This window comes from Strix uralensis, chromosome 24, assembly GCF_047716275.1.
Source record: "Strix uralensis isolate ZFMK-TIS-50842 chromosome 24, bStrUra1, whole genome shotgun sequence".
Taxonomy (NCBI): domain Eukaryota; kingdom Metazoa; phylum Chordata; class Aves; order Strigiformes; family Strigidae; genus Strix; species Strix uralensis.
Window position 1 is genome coordinate 9796155 of NC_133995.1, and position 21473 is coordinate 9817627.

Below are 21473 nucleotides of genomic sequence, written 5' to 3' on the forward strand. Positions count from 1 at the left end.
AAGTGAGTGGAGGAAAAAAAAAGTGTGCAGCTCAACAGACCGCAGTGACAACATCTCATAGGTTATCCAGTGATGGTGCTGATGGTTTGGAACATGAGTTCCACTTCAGCAATTTCATGACAGAGTGCTGAAGGTCTGTTGAGAGATGATGCCTGAGATCTTTCACATGGAAAAAGAAAAAAAGAAATTCTGGGGCTCTTATACTGCCAGAGCAAGAAGACACTGTGCTAAAAGCTAGTACATTGGTCAGCTTCAGTCCTGGATGTCTGCAATTTTAGGAAAAAAACAAAATCAGTATGCTGTATGAAATGAAACTCGGAGACAAGCTTGGGATGACATTTTAGGGGGTGAACCAAGTGTGTCCTTACCTTACGGAATCTTGTAAGACCTTTGGACAACTAGCACTGGTGAGGTGAAAAGACATTGAGTTACCCTCTTTCTGTTCGAGGCGGGCTGCCTTTTTTCACTAGTATTCAGGCAGGAATCAGGTGAGGGCCAGAGACATACTTGAGTCTTCGTGGTTTAGAGAATATTAAGACCTTTCACAGGACAAAGGCCTTAAACTCTGGGGATGTTTTAGTATGTGATTCAGAGTGGGTCCAAATGACCTATTTGGCTGGGATACTCTTTTCATTGAGGCAACATAAACTGTAAACCTGCTCCCAGATTTAGGAGAAGTTGGTCAGAAGATAAGGGTAGCCTAGTGAAGAACAGGAAAGCAATGGGCTGAAAGCAACATCTACAACAGCAGGGAAATTTCTTGGTCAATTCAGTAGATAATCAGAAGGAAAATCAGTTTGCCATTTGTTGGCAGAGAATTATCTGATTGTGGCTGATATTTGAGAAGAACTGAAGATATAAAACTTGCAGACGCATGAAGGCACATACTTAAATGCTTGTTCTCTGGCTACTGTAAAGGCAGAAATAATTCCAGTCTTAATTACTACACTGTGAATGGTCATATAGACCCCAAATCAAAGGAAAATGATTATTTTATTCACTAGTTAAATCCAGTATGCTGATGCCTTCTCAGCAGAGTACATTTCTGATTGTAAATTCATGGGTGCTATTGAAAGTGATAGAAATAGTATTTTATTAATCTTAAATATTTAGATAGCTTATCTGTTCCATTTAATAAGGTAAAGAAGGGTTTTACTTCTGTACTGCAAAAGATACCGTGGGATTCAGTGTGGAGATTTGAGTGTGTTTGTTAAGGAGAACACGCTGCTAATGCCAAAGCGTGAACTGAATTCATTTTATATCTGCACGGTTTCTGTCCCCAGGAGAGCTGGCTGCCACTAACTGTAGCCACTGGGTTTGGCTCTTACCGAGATCCAAATACAAGCTACGTAATTTAAAAAAATCTAACTGAAATCTTCCAAGCCCATTTTCAAGCAGTGCAGGGCAGAGGAGTCAATCTGTTTCATGCTCATTGTATCACGTTATGCAACGCTTCCGCAATGATTTGGCCACTCTTTGGATTTGCTGCTGTCTGTAAATCATGGCTCATGTTTTACTGTACCTGTGTGGTTGAAATATTTAGGTGTTAAGCTAGTTACAGTGATACGAATGTGTCAGAAAGGTCAAAGTTCTGAAATCCAAAGCTTCATGCTACCAGACTGATATGCTATATTTTTGCAAGAATGTACTAGTAAAGTAATAACCCTTTCAGTGGACTCTTGACAGTTTAGTAACAGTAATGATAGAGCTATAATATGCTGGCTGCTGCCAAAAATAATCCAACAACTTTTCCAACTGTTCTGCCACCCTAAGAAAACACTGCTTCAATTCCAACTGGCTGCTTTTTAACCACAAAAAAGTTTATTTTCAGCTGGGCTTTTTTTTAAGTTCTTTTACTGTCTTCCCGGATTCCCGGTTGTGGCAGAATCCGGTAAATGATGCGGTGTTAGTCAAATGATGCTGAAGATGGCATCTGTATACTATTCCTCTTTACCTACCGTTCCCAGAGGTTAATAAAATAACCTACTGAAGTGAGTATTTCTTCAAAATTTACATGCATTCAGGATTACAGACCTGGGGAGTAAAAAACCCCACTTCATTCTTATCTCTTAGTCTCAGTACATTTAGTAGGAGTAGCAGCACGTTATAAATATTAAAAAGTGCTCTTTGCACATGAATGCTTCATAGGGGTTTACAGTAAAACAAATACAGTATTTACCAGCTGATCTAAGGACTGTCTGAAAAAGGTAATAATTGAAATATAGATGATCAGTCTCCCTATTTCTTTGTTTATTTGGCAGTCACTCAGTAAAGATGTCACTAGTAAAAGCTTGAACAGCCTAAAAGCGGTGTTACAAGGGGCTTAACGTAAGAGTGGAGAAATGGATCACATCAAAAAGCAAGTGGTTCTGTGTCTTGAAAAACTCTTTGTTTGCAGGCACCTGTAAGCGAAACAAGTGCCAAACAAAACAAATATGTATAGGGAACTCCATTTTTTTTTTTTAACAGTTATCCCACAGAATCTGAGGAAGAACAGACAAAGAGAGTATGTTGCCTGGAAACTTATTTAGAGCTGAAAATTCAGTAAATTTACTAAATTAATTGCTTCCAATAAGAATAGCAGTGCCTAAAATTGTTGCCAAATCTCTGTATAAATCTCTGTTCCATGTAAAACCCCCAAACGTGTAACTCTTGAATCCAGTGCAGATTGATTTCAATTCAGACTGCAGTACTTGGACAGTTAGCAACTGGGTTATAAAGCATGTAAAGATATATGTGAGAGTTTTGCAATTCCAAGAGCGATTTATAGATTTGACACTTCTCTGTTAACACTGCCATTGAATTTTGGCAGCTCTGGTTTTGCTACAATACAGAAATATAGCTCTCTTAAACCTTGAAGCATTGATAAAGTATCGTTACAGTGGGGAGAAAAAATGGTGTACTATGTTGAAGTAGTTCAGTTTCATGACTACCACTTGTATAATTGAAAATACAGCATGGAAGATCAGACTCCAGGACATCACCTATTCTTTCTCCCCAGGACAGTGAACAGTGCAGCTTCTCACTTCAGGAATGTTAATGTTTTGGAGAGAAAATCAAAGCTTGATTTAGCACAACTCCAGCAAACCAATAATGGTGATGTTTAACCAACATAAACTCCCTCAGGTATTCAGCTCTGTCAGAACAAAGCAGAAATACTTCTTTTGCACATCTGTCACAATTCTAACATTTTAAATAGCTTTTTTGGGGGGGGGGGGGTATATTTTAAACAGAAGTGGCTGGACTTAACCAGCCCAGGAGGGTCCCTTCCAGTTATGTATTCTTCTGAAATCAGCTGTTTTCGCAGAATAATATTATGTACACTTCATGCTAACTGGCAAAAAATCAACACCATGTTTTGCTACACTTTAGGGGTATTTTTACATTTGTGTTCACAGTGGGTTGATTCTGCTTTTATTGACTCAGAAGGAGAGGCTGGGGGAGACAGATGAAAACCTGCTACTTGAAATTTACTTGAATAATTACATTTCAGAAAGTTCATGGTCTTCTAATGTTTCTTATTTCTGGTTACATTTGACCATGATATCATGAACAACAGACAGCTTTCCAGTAGCAAGATTTGCTCTGTGGCTTATAAGAACTTCCCAGTATCCATCAGACCCAGGGCATTCAGATCACTCTGAGAAGAATTGTCCTTGAGATTAAGAACAGTTTTCTTTTTTTCTCATACCTGTAGAACGAAGAGAAACAGCTGCTTTCTTCTTCTTTGCTGCCAATGTAGTGCAGCAGTGTAGTAGTCTTAAAGGAACATGAATTCTAGTAATTCAGTTTCCAGCAGAAATTGTAGTGTCACTGTGCTACTGCCTTGTTTGAAGTAGAAACAGTACTCAGAAACCGGTCATCCAGGGTTTTTTTTCAGGATCAACCATAATGGTGTTCTTTTCTACAGTGTGAAAAATCTAGAACCTCTAGAACAATCATTTTGAGGTGAAGCAAAATGTTTTTGTCATGACCAAGAACAAAAGAAGTTTTGGCCACAAGTGAATATAAAGCTTCCCTGCTAGGCCAGCTGACAGGCAGCATTTTAATAACGATAACCCCTAAGGTTTAGTTCACAAATATCACACTAATACAAGTGGACTCCTTGGACTAATACAAGAAGGACTCTTACTGTCGAATCACAGTCTTCTCCTTTAGGGCAAATTCCTACCTTACAGTATCTCTTAAAGTTCTACAAAGATGATTTATCCATTCCTCGTGTTGGTATATTGGCTGAGTCCCCCAAATGCTGTAAGTTTAAAAAAAAGGGATTCAGTCATTAATCGTCAAAACTGCACTATGGCAGAATTTAATTCTCTTGAGACAAATGGGAGTGATCATTTTCAGTCACACCTCACTTAAACGGGTAAAACTTTTACATGTTTTTTAAGTTGCACATGACTTAGATCTGTCCAGCAAACCTTACAGGTTAAAAAACTCTGTTTTTTTTTCACAGAATGATGACTTACTTTCCACTCAGAAACACTAAGAGTTTCACTACAGTGAACTCCTAAGGGCTGAGGATGTGCATTTAATGCACAATTAATTTTCCAGCTAGCTTTTGCTGACAGCGTGATCTGAATGTTTATTGCCATGTGCTTTTGCTAAATGTGAGACTTAAAAGTCCAGGAAAATAAATAAAAACCTGGTGGAGCAGTCAGTACTTGAAGTCATACTGCTGTGTTACAGTTCTTCCAGCATGAAGTGAAAACTAAGACCAAGCCTTGATTTTATACCACAACACCTCTGACACCTCATGTAATTACTGTCATAGTACTACACAGTTGGGAGCGTCCTCAGCTTGCATGAAGTTTGCTGCTGCTTGAATTGAAGGAACAAAATTTTCCAAAATGCAAATTTGTTATTTGTCATCCATAATGCACCAGTAAAGCTTTAATTATGTCTCAGTTTTTATCCTAGATACTTCCTATTTGCTGCCCACGGAGTACTGATTAGGCTGTTGGAGCACAGAAACCAATGATAATATACAAGACCTGTCTGTCTTGTAGGTCTTGAGGTTCTTGGGTATCCTGCTCCTTCCGGTAATGCCTGACTAGGTAAAGTGAAGCACTAGAGTTGAATTGGGCCATCAGTGTGGTATTACTATCTGTAAATGTTAGTAAAAATGAAGCATGTTTGTCTGTAATACAGAGTATTTTTAGTGGCATATTTTAATAGAGAATACAGTGCAGCCTTCTAATTGCACGTTCACCAGATTCCATTGCAGTAGCTCCTATGCTAGTAAAAGATAAATTAATGCCCAGTTTGGCTCAATCAAATACAGCAAGTAAATAGTTTTCTAAATAAAAATAAACATAGGCATAGAATGTTGTAATCTAAAGCATGATACAATTTGGAATGCTGTTTTCTGTCATTCTTGAAGTTGTTGGCATATTTTAGGGATGTGCAAAAAATAAACGTAAAGGGTATTTGAATCTTTTTGATTCGTGATTACAGAAACGCTGATATATCTTGAATTTATGAAAGGACGCATATTTCAGAAGTGAGTTCCCTAGTGCAAATAACCTAGTTACTCTCAAGTCTCATGTAGTTCATGCGGAAGGTGTGGAAGAACAGGGATTAGGTTTGTGAGACCACACATCTGATTTACCAATTTTGTAATTCAGATTACAGGAAATAGAAGAAAACTAACATCGTAATAGCAGGAAATAATAGTTTTCAGAGTATTGAATGAGTCAATAAAGTCCCCAAAGTATTTAATTAGAATTCTCCATTTCAGAGATGAGAAGTGGTTGCTTTATTCAATAACAACAAAAGAAGTTCGTACTACATAGTGTCTGACCCAGCAGTGAAATTTGCGCAGTTCTTTCCAGTGATACAGTATGGAGCATGTGTGCTGTGCTAGGGCAACTGGTAGCAGATGGTTTGCAGCCAGTAAACTGCCACGTGTTTTCTGGTATTATTTGCAATGATGGATGATATACTTGGCTGCCTATGCAGCAAATGGGATCATGGAGGTCACAAAATAAGCAACAAGTAGTGTATTAGTTTTATCTGGCTGCTTCTGATAGTAAGAAAAAAATGAGGGAGGCAGTTGCTGCTGAAGTTGCTGTTAAAGAGAAGGTGTCTACTGGCACACCTTCCTCACTGAAGCATTTGAACAAGTACATGAATTAAAATTTAGCAGTAGCAATTCAGGGAAAAATATTCTGACACCTGAGAGGCCTTGAAGGGAATCCTTAAGCCATTATGACTAAGAGCAGTGTCAGAGGCACCGTATTTCAGCTTTCCCTTGATCTTAGCTGATGAGCAAAAAAAGGGAATTTCTAATGGACTCAAGTTTTCATTCCTCTGTTATATCTACAGTGACTCATCCTGTAAATAAGAGCTTTATGTATGCTGAAGAGCCAGCTGAAACCTACCTGTGTCTCATACACTTCCTTTTGTTCCAAATGCCTCCAGTACTGAAATGTTCCTTTGAGTATTTCTAGGGAGAGTAGTAGACTGAGAAAAATGCTGCCCTGAAGCAATGAGCATCAAGTCACCATGATCATCGTCATCACATGTTGTGCAACAACCTCTAGATTTCTGACTCAAGTTTACTCTAGGCAAGGGTAATAACAAGAGTGCTTGATAGCACCGTGATGTATCTGTCCATTTTGGGTACTTAAGGGAAAATAGCACTGTGAGTGCTATGAGTCCCTGCAGGGTGGGGATTCAGCAAATCAGAAACAGGTAAGGCTTTGGAAAACACATCTTCTTAGGGTTTATTTTATGCTTATTGCGGCATAAGTAAGGGGAATGGTTTATTTGCAGGAGTCTAATTTCATCACTTCTATCCTGAACTAGTACATAAATATTGCTGGTGCCTCTGCAGGGAAGCCCAAAAAGAAGAAAACATCACCTTCATTGCCCATCACCTTCATTGATACTCCATTCCCTCAGGACAGGGTGACAAGTGAAGCTACCTGATGGGAGAAATCCAGCCTGCAGCAACAGGTGGTGGTTTCTTGCAGTAGGTGACGGAGCCTTGTGACACAGGACAGACAGAGCTAACTTTAAAAGGCTAATTTTGTAACTGCTGAGTTGTAAAACATAATCAAGACTTCTGTTTCTAAGAATGTAATGTTCGGCATTACAATACTCTCACATCTAGAATACACTCATGGGAATAGAGTCATCAGGAGTCATCTAAAATGTGGCTTCCTTTGGAAAACATACATGATCTTCAGGTCATGATGACAATACCAGTAGAAACTTGCAATTGGATGCAGCTCTTATTGTGACAGATTGGCTGTTAGTACAGTGTTAAACATGCACAGACCCACTCTGACAGAAGAGAAAGTGTTATCCTATTTAAGATAACAAAAACAAACCGACACTCATTAAATAAAAGATACAGAAATTGTCAGGATAAAAATCTCTTAAAATACAGTGAAGGAAAAATGAATTAATGGTCACTTTTGAAAACTAGTGAGAAAGCTTTCTGAAAATAAATGATAGAAAACAGCCTTAGAAGGAGCATGTGAATCTGATTCTTCTGAAGTTGGTGCCCTCAGTGGCATGAAGCTGGTAATATTAAGTGAGCTAGAAATAAGTTATCTGAGCATACTACAGTTGTATATCATCCCTGTATTATAATCTTTAAAGCAAATCCTAAAATTAATGAATGACATGTGATGATTGCTTTGGAACTTTCAATACAGACATCAAACTGTATATATATTTTGTAAGACTCCAGGGTTTCATAAATCCTAATCCGTTGGCACAAAAGAGTGACTAAAGATCTCAGGCACTAACTGACAGGAGAACTACTGCAATATAACTGGGATAAATCCATCCCACCCATATAAAGTTGGATGCCTTTGAGGACTGTGGAAACAGATGCCTCCATCCTACCCAACTAGAAGGCAGCATGAAAGATTGCTGCTCACCTACAGTTCCCTGTCCAAGAGGAGGAGTTGTTTCTAGTTGCTGCTTAAAACAGCAAGTCAAAAAAGAACTGCATGAGGGTGGGTGCATGGCCTGTCCTTCTCTTCCTCTACACCTTTCCCAAATGGATCTTGAGCTGGTTCTGCCAAGTGTCTAGCTTGCTATATTTGGTCCTGAGGTTTCCAATACGAAATGACCAGAAAGAATGGGAGTTTTGGACTTTATGAAACTACCAAAATCAAACTGGAATTCATCTGGGAAAAGAAAGTATGAGGGCAATCAGACTACAATGTTACTATCCCATCTTACAGCCAAAATTAGTTAAGGCAGAAAAATACATTATCTTTACACGACAGTAAACTGTTCCAACTAGTGATCTTATTCCAGCTATTCAGAAGGGAATATAAATCCTGATTCTTGTTCAAACCCTGATTAATAAGAACCAGCTGAATCCTAACAGCAATGCTAGCATTTAATTTTTATTCAAGCTCATAATTTTCATTTTTGTTACCCTTTTTCACTTTTCTACCACTGTACAAAGAAATTTGAAACAAATGAGACTTTTTGTGATTGGACGTGTATTGTAGTGTAATGCATAAAATGTGGTAAGTCCAAAAATGAGGTAGAAAATAAAAATGAACTGGTATTTCATGATCAGATTCCCAAAGATGGATTCCATCATCTGCAATGTTTCTCTAGATCTTGAATTTGGAAAAGAAAGTTACGCAAGTACAAAGAAATTGTGGCCAAGATTCTCCTGACTTCTAATACTTGATGCCTGTGTGCTTCAGGCTTTCTGTTCATTCTTTACATCAAAAGGGAAATTTATCTTCTACAAATCTTCCAGTGCTTTTCTAACAACTTAAAAAACCTCAACGATATTTTAATCGGGCAGGAATTTTGAAAATACAAAAGGGAAGTTGAAGTGTGTCTGTACTTGGCAAGTCAAAATACAGGAAGGATGCAGCAGAGAAGTCTAGAGTTGAGAGAACTTTAAAATGTATGCTCTACTGAAGCTGAGGATTTGGCTGCATTTGATAAAAGATTTTGTAGCTGGAGGAGTTCAAAATGATGTGTTGGATTTTTTTCTATTAAAAAACCCCTTAAGGATATAGACAACCGATTGCAAAATAAAACTCCCACCTTATGAAATGGAGATGCTCTTCTGTTTGTTCAGAGATTGCTGAGATAGTGGAGAAGCAGTCAATACTGAAACAGAGTATTACTTTGCATATATAGGATTTTCCATCCAAAAATGTCATTTTACAAGTACTTAATCAAATGGGCCTTGCCACTAGCTTGTGGTCTATCACTAGAATTTAATTCTGTAGCAAGTGAAGAACCCAAAGAATAATACAGGATTCTTGCCAAGCAGTATCTATGTTCTTTTTCTTCCTTGCAGTTCCCCTTTTTTTTTAAACTGCTAGAATATTCTTCCCTATCTAAATCTATTTTATCTTCATGAGACCTACAGAATTCAGTTACCTTCTTAGTGATTGAATTCTCTCTCCAGTGATTTACTTTACATGACAATATGGAAATTGTGACAAGAGAACTCAAATGAGAGCTTTAGAAATTGACTTCCTTATTTTCATTGCAGTTGAAAATGGGTATTGACCCCACGGCAGTCACATTCATTCTGTGCCTACCTTATTGTAACTACATTTAACTCATTGTGTTAGAAGTCCACATAAGGTATGGGAATAATACTTTTAATTAACTTAAAGTGTTAATATTTTTTTTTAAATCAACATGCCCCAAGTTGAATTGAATGTATAAGAAACTAAGTAATTGGGCTGTTGCTCATTAGTGGTTTGACTTCTGTATTCTTTGACAGATCCGGTAAATTTGAGAAGTATATAATTTCTATGTGACTTCTGGACGTAAGCAGTGGAGAGCAGTGAGCTGTGTCCTGCTATACGTGAGGTGACTCACAAAGATTTGGGCAGATATTTGTATATCTTCTCATTGCAAAGCCTGAGCTTGTTCTGAAGGTTGTAAAGGTGTAGTTAGTGATGCTCAAACTCCTGTACTCCGCCTGCCTTTCCCATTTAATTTGCATTCAAAACAATTTTCTTCAAATTCCTAAGCACTCTACTACAGGCATGTGAAATATGTTGGGTTTTGCCATCTACACTAAGCAAATAGTTTTGTTGGGTCCAAGAGCTTTCAACTTTGAAGGCTTTTTAGTAGTTTCTGGCGTCTGAAAAATTGAAAGTTTCTAAAGAGGTGGGAGAAAGGGTTTTCTTTCTCTATACAGCAAGACCCTTTTAAATCTGGTGCAATTTTGAAATGAGAGGGTAAAATCTCTTAAGAACAGGATCTGTAGTAGAGCTGTCCACAAAAAAAATCTGGAAAGACTGCCAAATAAAACAAAGTGAAACACAGAAACACTGAAGGAGCTATCAAATTGCAGTATCATCTGCGTAACTGTTGTAATGTTCTCCGGAAGCACATGTAGTTCTTAAAGGAGAAATAAGAGTCTCCTGATATCTAGGGTAGTTTACAGAAAAACTCACGAGGTTCTTACTATTGCTTAGACCTTTGAGCCATTTGATCTAATACCTTGACTCATCTGGACATGATCAGAAAAAGGAAACAAGCAAATAGGATTTAATCTTCTGAGTTCTAGCACTTCAGAAGCAACGGTGCTACATGATTTTCTATGAAGAGACAGAGCTGTTTTGTAAACTGTGGTGCTTGCTGGAATTTTTACTCATGTGCTTTCATGCTTCGTATGTTTCTACTCGGTATTTAGGATTAAAGTATGGTTTCTGTGTAAATGTGTTGACATTATGCAAAATGCTCCATGCCTACATTTTTTTCCTGTATGTTTTCTCTTCTGAACTGTTTTCAGTCTCGAAGATTGTCTTGATTAATTGGCAGCAGAACAAACCATTGCAAAGCTGATCTTTGTAAGCGTTCAGGATGCTTGGGAACAGATCCTATTTCTTCACACTCTTATTTGCCTTACTGTCTTTCTTTGTTCATTGTATTTTTGTGTGTGCATGTGTGTGTGCCTCAAGTGGTAGAAAAACAAGTGTTTGTCAGTGTTTGTAATCCATATGAGTACCAGTTGCTTCTCTCTTTACCATAATAATTTTTTGCCCCTTTCTTTATGGAGTGAATGGGTTAAAAAGCCGTAGGAGAGTGGAATTACCATCCCCAAGTCTAGCCTGTGACTGCTACTATGACTAAGTAGTACATCATCAAACAGGCATGATGCGCACTAGCACTTAATCATTCCATCAGGGCCAGACAGACCTGTGCATTCCCTGTCTAAACAGAACAGCTGTTCTGTGCAACAACTGTGCTGATTTGATAATGATTTGCCAGGCAGCACACTCAAGCACCAAGTGATATATTCCTGGTGGTAAAATCTCATATTCTCTGGAACTCAGTCCCGCCCCTGGTCATGTCTTGACATAGTCTTTTTTGTTTCCTCTCCAGCTCCAAGTGCTGTCTGCTCTACATGCTTTCTGACTGTGTCGTCTTCTTTATTTGCAATTCTCCCTGCTTTCTACTTTCACACATTGAGACCAGCTGCCTCAGAGTTGCTGCCCTGCCCAATCTTCGCTGCAGTGCATGTTGGACATGTAGTCGTCTTAAGCATCTTGGCTTTCATCTTCTGTGGAAGGTATTTACTCATTACTATATTAACCCGTTGCACAGTGACTTGCACAGTTGCAGTGCTAGACAACTGCTGGCAACCACAGCGATAGTAACGATGTAGTGAATTCTGTAAGTTAGCATACAAAATGTATATTGAGAAAAACGAATTCAAACTGCATTTCCTTATACTGAATAAGTAAGTAGAATGAGTTGATTTGGGAGGTTGCTTCATTCCTATGCTCTGAGAATCTCAGCTCTGCTTTAGTTGGGACCCTGACACTAAAACTATGAGGCCAGAAAAATGCAGTCCAAACTTCTGCACTGTGCAAAGCTCACAGCATCCTGAATGTGTCAGGCAGCTGCTGCACAAAAAATCTGACTAATGCTCCCAGAGAGCAAAGACAGTTTGAACTGGGTCCATATTTTAGCTGTATGGTGTGGACTTCTGGGCGCAGACCCAGTGAGCAGTGGGCGAGTAGCAGTTTTCTGTCTTTGTATTATGTCAGAGTTTGAGGGCAGGCAGCTGCTGTGAATGTTTTAAGGTAGGAGGTTTTTCTTCCCCACCCAGACATTTAAGGTGAAATGAAATCTAAGGTGAAATTTAAATGTGGGAAGGGGTTTGCCTGTTATCTTGAACCAGCAGCCTCTGGAGCCTGACCACTCTGCAACATCCTCACCTCACACAAAGCTTGAACACCGATTGGTGTAAGATGCAGAGAAGTGAATGATGATAGAGAGTGCAAGATGCCCTCTCTTGCTGGGAGTCCACAGCTATCTCTGAAATAAATGCCTGTGTCATTGAACAGTTCTGGCCATACAGTTAGTTACTTTGTGCAAAAGGACAGTTAAACAGAAAAGTGTTTGTAAAGAAAAGATCCGATCCTTTCTTGTACCGTTCACTCTCTTATACATAGGAATCCTTTGGCAGAGAACAAAGTGCAAAGAAGTTTAAATAAAGTTCAGGCTTCAACAACCTCTGCTTAAGAACAGGAAACAGGGAGTTGGACTAACTTGTCAGCCTCAACAATTCTTACAAACCTGCATTTGATAACATACTTGTGTTAGGAACATTTGTAGGGTTCTTACATGTTCATTTTCTATTTTCTGGCATCATCTGGTTGCTGAATGCATTTTTTGCTACAGTCCAAAAATATAACGGGGAAGATGTGTCTCTTTCCTTCTAGTTGTGCACTTGTATGTTTCTACCACTTTTTCTAGAACTCTCTTTGGCGTTGTTCTAAGTCTGAATAAATCTGAAAGCCTAAATTGCAAAGCAGTGTTAATCGCTGATGTCATTGCACATCTTCATGCTGTTCACACTTCAACTTTCTGTGGGGTTCACTAACTTCTCTGGTATGCAGAGTTTGAAATGTGTGAATTCTAATAAAAGTAGGCCATGATTAGAAGATTACTGTTACTGTGTTTACCAGCATATTGTTTTCCTTGCTGTCTTTTATTATAATAGGTATGAACCTTTTTTCCATTTCCATAGTGGGAACAATCAATAGATTGAATGTGTGAACTCTTGAAACTGGGATGGCTGAACTGCTGTGTCAGGTTTTCTCACCCTACTTTCATCAAAACAGTCTTTCAGAGGCTGATTAAACAAAGACTTTGAGTACTGTATCACATACCTTATAGAAGATATGGGGGAAGGAGTCAGAGTGGGAAGAGGTACTTCTGAAAGCTGTAGAATGGTAACTTGCTATAGTAATGAGAAGCTACAGAAATAATAACTTGTAAATAATATTTGAAGGCTACAGCTGGTAAGTGCAATACAGCTTGAAGTTCAGATCATGCTTCTTCCAGTTTAATAAGGGAAAAATGTTTACAGACAATTGCACATACGTTCCTAGCATGACAAGATGTGAAGAGCCTTTGGTTGCTTAAACTACTGAGAAGGATGGCAATTCCAAAACCTATAAACTCGTGAGCTTGAGGCAGCACTTGCAGCCTACACTACCACAAAATGGAGTGTGTTATTCAAGCCAGTGTGGATAAAGTGTTACGGCCTGCGTGGAAGAGTGCTGTCTTTGTGCAAACTTTGATGTTAAAAAATGGTAACTGGAACTCACAGATATACTGATTATTCTGCTAAAAGAAGACTAGGAATCTCTTCTCAGAATTGCAGCATTTTAATTAGAAGAATGAGAGCAAAGTCTTAATCTTATTAATAGGGATAGACATGGATAAGGCAGAAACAAAATCCACAGCAACATAGCGCAAACATGAAAATCAATGGCTTGGAGGCTAGTAACAGCAATACTAGCTACAGCAACAAAACTGCTCCCTGTCCCTACTTTTCCTACAAGACTAAGCTTGACAGTGAAGTTGGGGAAAAAAAAAGCCTCTTCTGCCTTGTAACGTTGAGCTACATCACATACAGCTATTTGAAAATATATAGCTGAAATGTAGGGAAAGGTACTTTAAATGTACAAACCAAATCCACAGATACGTGATTGTTTTCTTTAAATTTCCTTTTAGCCCTTTTAAATTCTTGTGACATTCAAGGATATTGATCCTTGAATGAAGAATCTCATCTGTAGCTGATTCTGACAGATGTTAATCTTTCCCTTGCCTTTGCAGTCTGCTTGAAATAGTACTTGTTTCTTCATGTCAGGCCCCTGGCAATGCTTACTGGAGTTAGGATTACAGTCTCCAGTGAATCCCATTTTTACAGTCATTAACTTTCTAAACTGTTCCCCATAGCTGGCAACCTTTCCATGCTTGGAGAGCGACTTAGTGGGAAGCTGGGAGAGCGATGTTTTTTGTCTGTCTAGAATCATTGTGCCTTTAATTGAGATTTGTTTAACTTTGTCATTAAGTCCATTTATGTTGTAGGCATTTCATGACAACGATCACACACTTCACTTGTACACTGCCTGCGTTCCTGTTGCAATTTACCTATTAATGAAAGAAAAAAGAAGCTCCATGTTTACCTAAGGTTTTTACAAGTAGCATTTTTTTTTCTTCCATTAACTCAGTTAATAAATTCAGCAAATTTTTGGATTGGAAAATAGAGACATGGCTCATCTGCAGATTCTGTGCTATGTTCTAGCTAAGAAAATGGCTAGATTGCTTTAACAAAATACATGTGCTCTGGTTTCAATAGCTACTTGTCTAGATAGCAGTTGATGCCACTGTCAGAACCCATAAACCCTGGGTTTATGGTTGATTCCAAATTAGCAACAAATCTTGATCAGAAAGCAACAGGAATGGGAACAGTTCTCCCCCAGATGACAAGGACTTTATGGTGAACAGAAAACACTGCGTGCAGTATTGCTCTTTGTGTTCATCAGCCATACAGCTGTGTAACAGATTGTAGGTTACAGGTTACTTTCCTTCTCTTAGAATGTGAGTCAGGGGTGACCAAAACTATATGAGTTATAACATGAGCTTGACAATGATCACTTTAGCAGTTGGGGAAGCCAAATACTTGCTTCTTAATAACAAAAAAGAAAGCTGATTAATCAGCTGAGTCATCCTGCTTTACTTCACTGTTGGTATGAATGGCATTCCCTATGGATCGGCCTACATAGAGGAAAATGCCAAACCATAATCAAGACTGAGTGACTAGTTCAATGAAATGTTTCAAAATATCACCCATGAATTTTTAGATAAAATAGAAAGTAGGGATATTCTCAGTCAAGCAGTTAATTGCTTCATGAAAACTTGTCCTTTGTAATAATTTGAAGATTTTCACTAGGGCTCCCTCCAAGTAGAAGAACTTTATTTCCATTTTATAGCTTTACATTGGGTTACACTGTAATGTACAGATTAACAGACTGGAATGGCACCTGCCCTCTCTCACATTGATGCTGCAATGCTGCCATGTTTCTGCGACAGATAATTTGCAGAGCCTCTAGGAATTAAAACAAGTTTTTAGAAGCTTTTAGAAAGATAAACAATACCAACCTACCCAACCTCTTGCAGGTATTACTACTAGCAGCAAAAATCACACCTGGAAGGGAAATGGGGTATTTTAGAGTTAATTCAGTAGGTCTTTCAGTTATTATTTTTAGAGAATTAATCGCAAAAGGATATTTCTATGAGTCTTGTTTCTTACGTGTAGCAAAAATTGTTTCAGATAGGAGCTGAAGACAGGTTATGTCAAATTTTTGGCAAGAATTTGTCCAGTTGAAAATAACAGCAGTTTTTTAATACTTGTTTGGTTCCTGATGTGCCCCAGGTTGTGTGCAATGATGAAAAATTTATCATCAGCACATCTGTAAATGAGTCATCTTCTTTCCTGCATCCACATGGTTGCACAATTTTACTGACTGCTTGCTTTGAAGAATATTTGATATTTGTCATGTGAAGCTGTTCCATCACATTTGTAATATCGGAAACACTAATTAACACCTTAGTAGGACGTCACAGTTAATGTGTTCATAATCATTTTGTGACCCAATACAGTATGATATAGTAGTATAATTACCAATCATATAAAGATAAAAGTTACAACACAGACATCTGGCTGCAAATGATACACCTGGATTAAACGTTTTCTCATCTGTCTGTCCTATACTCTGTAGCACAGACAGTGCAAAGCAGGTGGTAGAACCTTAGGTAAGAGCCATTATTAAACAGTAAGCAGTTACTTTCTCGTTTTTGTTTTCAGTGGATCAACATGGTAAATTTATCTCATGCCGTTAAGGGTTCCCTCAACACAAATGCTGGAAATGGAAGATTCTTCCTTTTCCTTTTTTTTTTTTTTTAATGACTTGTTGAATGATGGCATTGCTGAGAGAAAAGAAAAAGCTGAAGGAAATAGGAGTAAGAGGTTAAAAAGTTTTGTCAGAGCTCTTCTTTGGGGTTCAGTTCTATTTCCTATGCTTTGTGCCTCACCATGAGTCCATGCTGCATTGCTTCTAAAACAGGTAGTTTGTAGCTCCCCCATATGAGTGGGGAAGGTGGAAAGGGATATAAATTCTCATTCCAAATTCACACTGGACCTTTTACTAACAAGTAAAACTTGTTACTAACTCACTCAGAGTTTGTAATACTAATTTTCAATTCTGGTTTTCTGTGCTGAGTGATGTAAACCAAAAATTGTTTCTTTCTCTACATTTATGTTCAACCATGCGAAGAACAGTACTTGGATTTCATAAAGAATCTAGGCACATTTACGCCTAAGCTTATATACTGCACCTACGACTTGTGGTCAGCTGTGAACGTGCTGGTAATACCCATGAGCTATCTGGTACGGTTTTGGTCTTTGATGTCTTGTCATTAGTCACAATAGAGGAAGCATAATAAAATGCATAACCCTTTCCCCACATAATTATGACTCTAGTTTGTATTTCAGTTTAGTGCAGATCACTCATCAGTGTGCAGGACAGAATGAGAACAACTGCCTGAACAGAATACCTAAAAATATTTCCCATAGTGAAAAATAGAAATTGCATCCTTTATGAAATGTAGGCATTTGCACAGTAGGTGAAGTGCCAAGTGGACACATTCACAAAATCTTTGGCACTCTTCAGCAGGCAGGACAGCATACCATGTCTGGACTCTACATATTCTCTAGCTCCAGAAAAAGCATGAAGAAAAGTCTGATTTCAATTCTGTGTTTCCATGTTTTGTGTGCCAATATTAATTAGTTCAAATAATCGAATAACCTGACATATTTGAAATTCACTGTCGTTATATCACTTTAACACTCTGTGTAACCATGTATTTCCTTTGTCTGGCTATTTGACGTGCACCTTATCATATTTATTATAGTATTATTTGTTGAATCAGTTGTCAGGATGAATCATAATAGTTACAAGAAAGCAATTTTATTCTGAATTGGAAGGAAGGTAGTATGCCTGAGCATATACCGGAAAGAGACAAAAGATGACACTTGTAGCCAGATGTGATCTGTAGTATGGAAATCCTAAATGCTGTTGAAGAGTGGGAGAGTGGGACTCCACAGATTGTTGTCATAATCATGGTATTAGGAATAGATTTCTCTTTGGTATTTGCCTCTTTTTACTCCAGTTTTCATCAGATGATGAATACATGACAATTCTAGATTGTCTAACAGAAGAAAAATAAGCTCTTTTTTTTTTTTTGATAAAGTATTCCTAGAAGGTTTCTGACTTCCAGATCTTTTTAAAGAGGCCTGTTGTGTTTGCATTTAGCATATTTCCACTTTTCTGTGGGGGTTTTGGGATGAATATTAGGTTCAAAGCAGATAATCAGGTTGTACACCTTACAAGATCATTTTCTGCCTGCTTAAAATCAAAACCACAGGGAAGTTTTGATGATTACGTGTGTACCCAGTTTCTGTGTACAATGTCAGAATTTAAATATGTCACTTGGAAATGAGCTTTTGCAAATTTGTTTTATTTCAAAGGTAGAGACATGAACTTTAAATCAGGCTGACAATATTACATCAGTTTTTCTGTGGCATTGGAAATACGTTACTTTCTTAGAAATTATTTCCTTTCACTTTAAAGTGATAGCATGATTGTGGGTCAAGTGCTGAAGACTGAATTCAGATTACTTGAATTCTTTTAAAAAATTGAAATAATGAACAAAGGTAAGAAATTCTACAGTTCATTAAATAGTTTTCTAATTTCTTTGCTTTGAAATAGAAAAGAAGGAGTGGGAGAAATGAGAAGGAAAGGGCGACATATTTTTCTCTCTCAGAACACACAGAAAAAAAAGTGGTCTTGAGTACGGTCCTTCACAACACCAATCTGTTTCACAGAGGCAGTTTACAGTGCAGGAATGCACATCTAGGGAGAGCTCATGGATCAAAGTCCCTCTATTGCATGTGATTCTGAATGCTTTGACAAAGCCAGAAACTCACACTTCTGGCATATATAAAGTGTCCTGGAATGTGAGGCTGAGCAGTGAACCTTTGCACTCTTCTGTTTACAGTGTGTGCCTGAGAAAATGATGAGAGGAAGGTTTGGCAAGAATGACTGGGGAAGGGAGGATTCGGATCTAGGCAGAACAAAAACATAGATGTTGAATATTGATAGCGTTGATAAGAAACACCAATAACAAGGAGAGGAATGGAGAGGATTCTTGACATGGAAAATACAAGCATGCCTAGTTTCTGTGGCTTGACATTTCTGTAAATAAAACATGAGCTACTACACAAGTGCAGTGCAGAACTGAGTACACAGTTCTTGGTTGCTGTGTGGACTTCAAACTGGGTTCAACAGAGAGCATCACCTGGTTTTAGTCTGTTTTAATACAGAAATGACACTTGTGAAATTACATTGTCTTGTGAACCCTTGACCCAGTGACCCTTGAAATTGTTGAGTGTCAATCACATCTGACAGAATGTTAGAGGTTTTAAAGCTAAATAGGTTTCTACATAAAGATAATATGTTAAAGCTAGTATGTTTCTACAAGTTTGATGGAAACACAGGATAGGTAGAGGTCCTGACCAAAATAAAAGCTATGGTGTCAGAGGTCCATTTGATTAGAGAATTTATTTTAGGGCAGACATGTGTACCTGTATGTCCTAAAAGTTAGTCAAACCTCACAGATGCTTGCAAATTTAGTAGACACCAGAAACTCTGACCACCACACAGAACAAGGTTTCATTATTTCAGCTGCTTACTGTACTGCTTGTTTTAATTCAGTGAAGAGACTGAAGTAAAAATATGAACCCAGAGGAACAGAGAAGGGTAGGCCCTGAGCTATTTAACGTGTGTCTGTGACCTGCAGTAACAAATAATATTTGCGATTAATGTAAATATGAAAAGTATGACAAAGAAGAGGAAAAAACTTCATAAAGCATTATGGATCGCTTGGTAAACTGAGCATAAGCAAACAACACGTGTTATGAAACAGCTAGGATGTGGTGGGAATCCCATCTGTAGATGAGCAAAGAGTACCAGCCTTATTTACAGGACTCAAGTCTCTACTTTCCATAGTGAGTATAAAACAACCTTGAATGAATGTTAGATAATTGATTGAAAAATAACTGGCTCCATGCCGTACCCACAGTAAAAAGAGTTAAAACAGGACAAAGAGGCAATTTTCTCTCTGTACTTACTTATTTCTCTTGACACAGTTTGTGTACTTCTTCCTTCCAGGTAAGAAGTTCAGTTAGTACGATCAGTTTAGTTGTGGGAATGAATAAAATTGCTAACACTGTGATCAGAAGGAAGAATAATCAACTTGTTCCCCTTTAAAGAGAGCCCCTTTAACATACTATCAGTACATAAGAATGACCATCCTGGACCAGATGAAAGGCTCATCTTGTCAAACCTGTCTCTGACAGAGGCAAACACAAGATCCTTAAGGAAGTGTCTAAGAGCAAGATAAGCATATAGTGGTACTTTTCCAACCACTCTCCTATTCTTCTGCAGTGTTTGGATGGCAGCTTTCTATACCAGAGGAGTTTCCTGTACGTTTAAAAGCTTCAGTATATTTCCCTTCCATATACCTGTCTAGCTGTTCCTTGAATCCATTTACATTTTTAGCCACAACCTTGTGACTAGGAGTTCTGCAGCTTAACTATGTGGTGTGCAAACAACTGCCTTCTGTTGTTGTTAAACCTGTCATCAGGCGGTTCCCTTTGATGCACTTAGCTTTTGTAGTGGAAGAGGCACTAACATCTGAGCCTTCAGGATCTGCCCATGATTTTAAGCCCCTTTGGACTTTCACTGTTCAGCTTAAGTCCAAAAATATGGTAGTGGGGAGAGCTGAAGAGTTGGGCCTAGTCTCCAATACAGCAGCCAAATAGTGAGGAAAGAATCTAGTTTGTGAAAGGATATCTTTTTTATAGGTGATGGAAGCACTTAACCCGAACTCTTGGTCAAAATACCAAAGCTGATGACTCTGAACTGGAGCCAGCTGGAAAGGAAAAGCAAAAAAGAGAGCCCCAAACAAAACCAAACTGACTAATGAGAGAAAGAATGGGTGGCTTCTCGTATGGAAAACCTTGTAAGTGTCAAACCAGTAATAAATACAGGCTGTTACCACATGGACATCATCCTTCATCAGTGGAGCCAGTTTGAGTCTTACCTAGGAGACTGAATGTCACCCGTAATGCTGTTCCTTGGTTCTGGGTTCCTTAAAGAGCTGCTGTACTCTGCTCATCCCCAGAATTCTGCATTGATCACATCTATCCAAGAAAATAATATTGCAGAAAGTTTGCTGCTTGTTACTGACTACCCAATCCCAGTCTTCTAGTAAATGGTACATAGATCCTTCTTTGAGCAGGAAGCTGGACAGATGACCTCTTGAGGTCCCTTCCATTTTGATTTATTCTTTCATTATACATTTCTTCTCAGTGTTTGAAAGCCATCTTCCCCCTCAGAGAACCCTGTATAACTGACTTGCTTAATTTGTTTTGTATACTGATTTTTTAACAAAAATTTGTGTTTGTCACTTTGAAGTATTTTCCTTGTTGAAAGTCCAACACAAAGCTTAGCCCTTTTCTAGATGTGTGAAGATGGTAGCAATAATTCTTAAAAAAAGATGTAACTTTGCATTTATTTTTCCTGCTACTTAAGAATTCTTAGGAGTTCAGAAACAGAAAAGTATACAAATTCTCTGGTGATCAGCAGTCTGAACAAACTTGTCAAACATGATGCTGTAGGTGTTGTTCATAATTCTACTTGTGTTCATAAAGCAGTAGCACACACAAAAAAGACAGAAATCCATGGAAAACTTAAGATACCTTCTGTGTTACTAATTTTGGATGTGGAATTTCCTGTTCTCCTACCGGTACATGAGGAGCATATATCCATTGGCCCCAAAAGACTCTTAAGAGATTTTCTTAATTCAGACAGAAAGCTGTAACTTTTGCAGTGCAAAGCGTTACTACTGTCAGTGGGCAAGGTAGGCAGTAGGGAACACTCCCTTTATTCATGTGGGGCATGTGTTGCAACATCACTCTCCAGTAAGGTGTCTGATAGAAAATGGAAGTGAAAAAAGCCTATACTTGGGTTACTGAAGTTATAACCAAGCAAACCTGTGGAAGCTTGGTAAATTGGTACAAAACAGAATAA

The 21473-nt window shown here is 38.2% G+C and overlaps 2 protein-coding genes across 6 annotated transcripts in view; one reads left to right on the forward strand and one right to left on the reverse strand.

Annotated features, from left to right (window-relative positions):
- The window catches only part of LOC141954386 (uncharacterized), a 123725-nt gene that overhangs the window by 43872 nt on the left and 58380 nt on the right, over positions 1 to 21473 (forward strand). The window lies entirely within an intron of this gene.
- Positions 1 to 21473, reverse strand: part of NGF (nerve growth factor) — a 33958-nt gene that overhangs the window by 5299 nt on the left and 7186 nt on the right. The window contains exon 2 of one of the 4 annotated variants that reach the window (XM_074893832.1): positions 15425 to 15466. The exons of the other annotated variants lie outside the window; for them this stretch is intronic. The gene's annotated coding sequence lies outside the window, so the exon portion shown is untranslated. The remainder of the gene's footprint in view (positions 1 to 15424; positions 15467 to 21473) is intronic. 4 annotated transcript variants of the gene reach the window in all.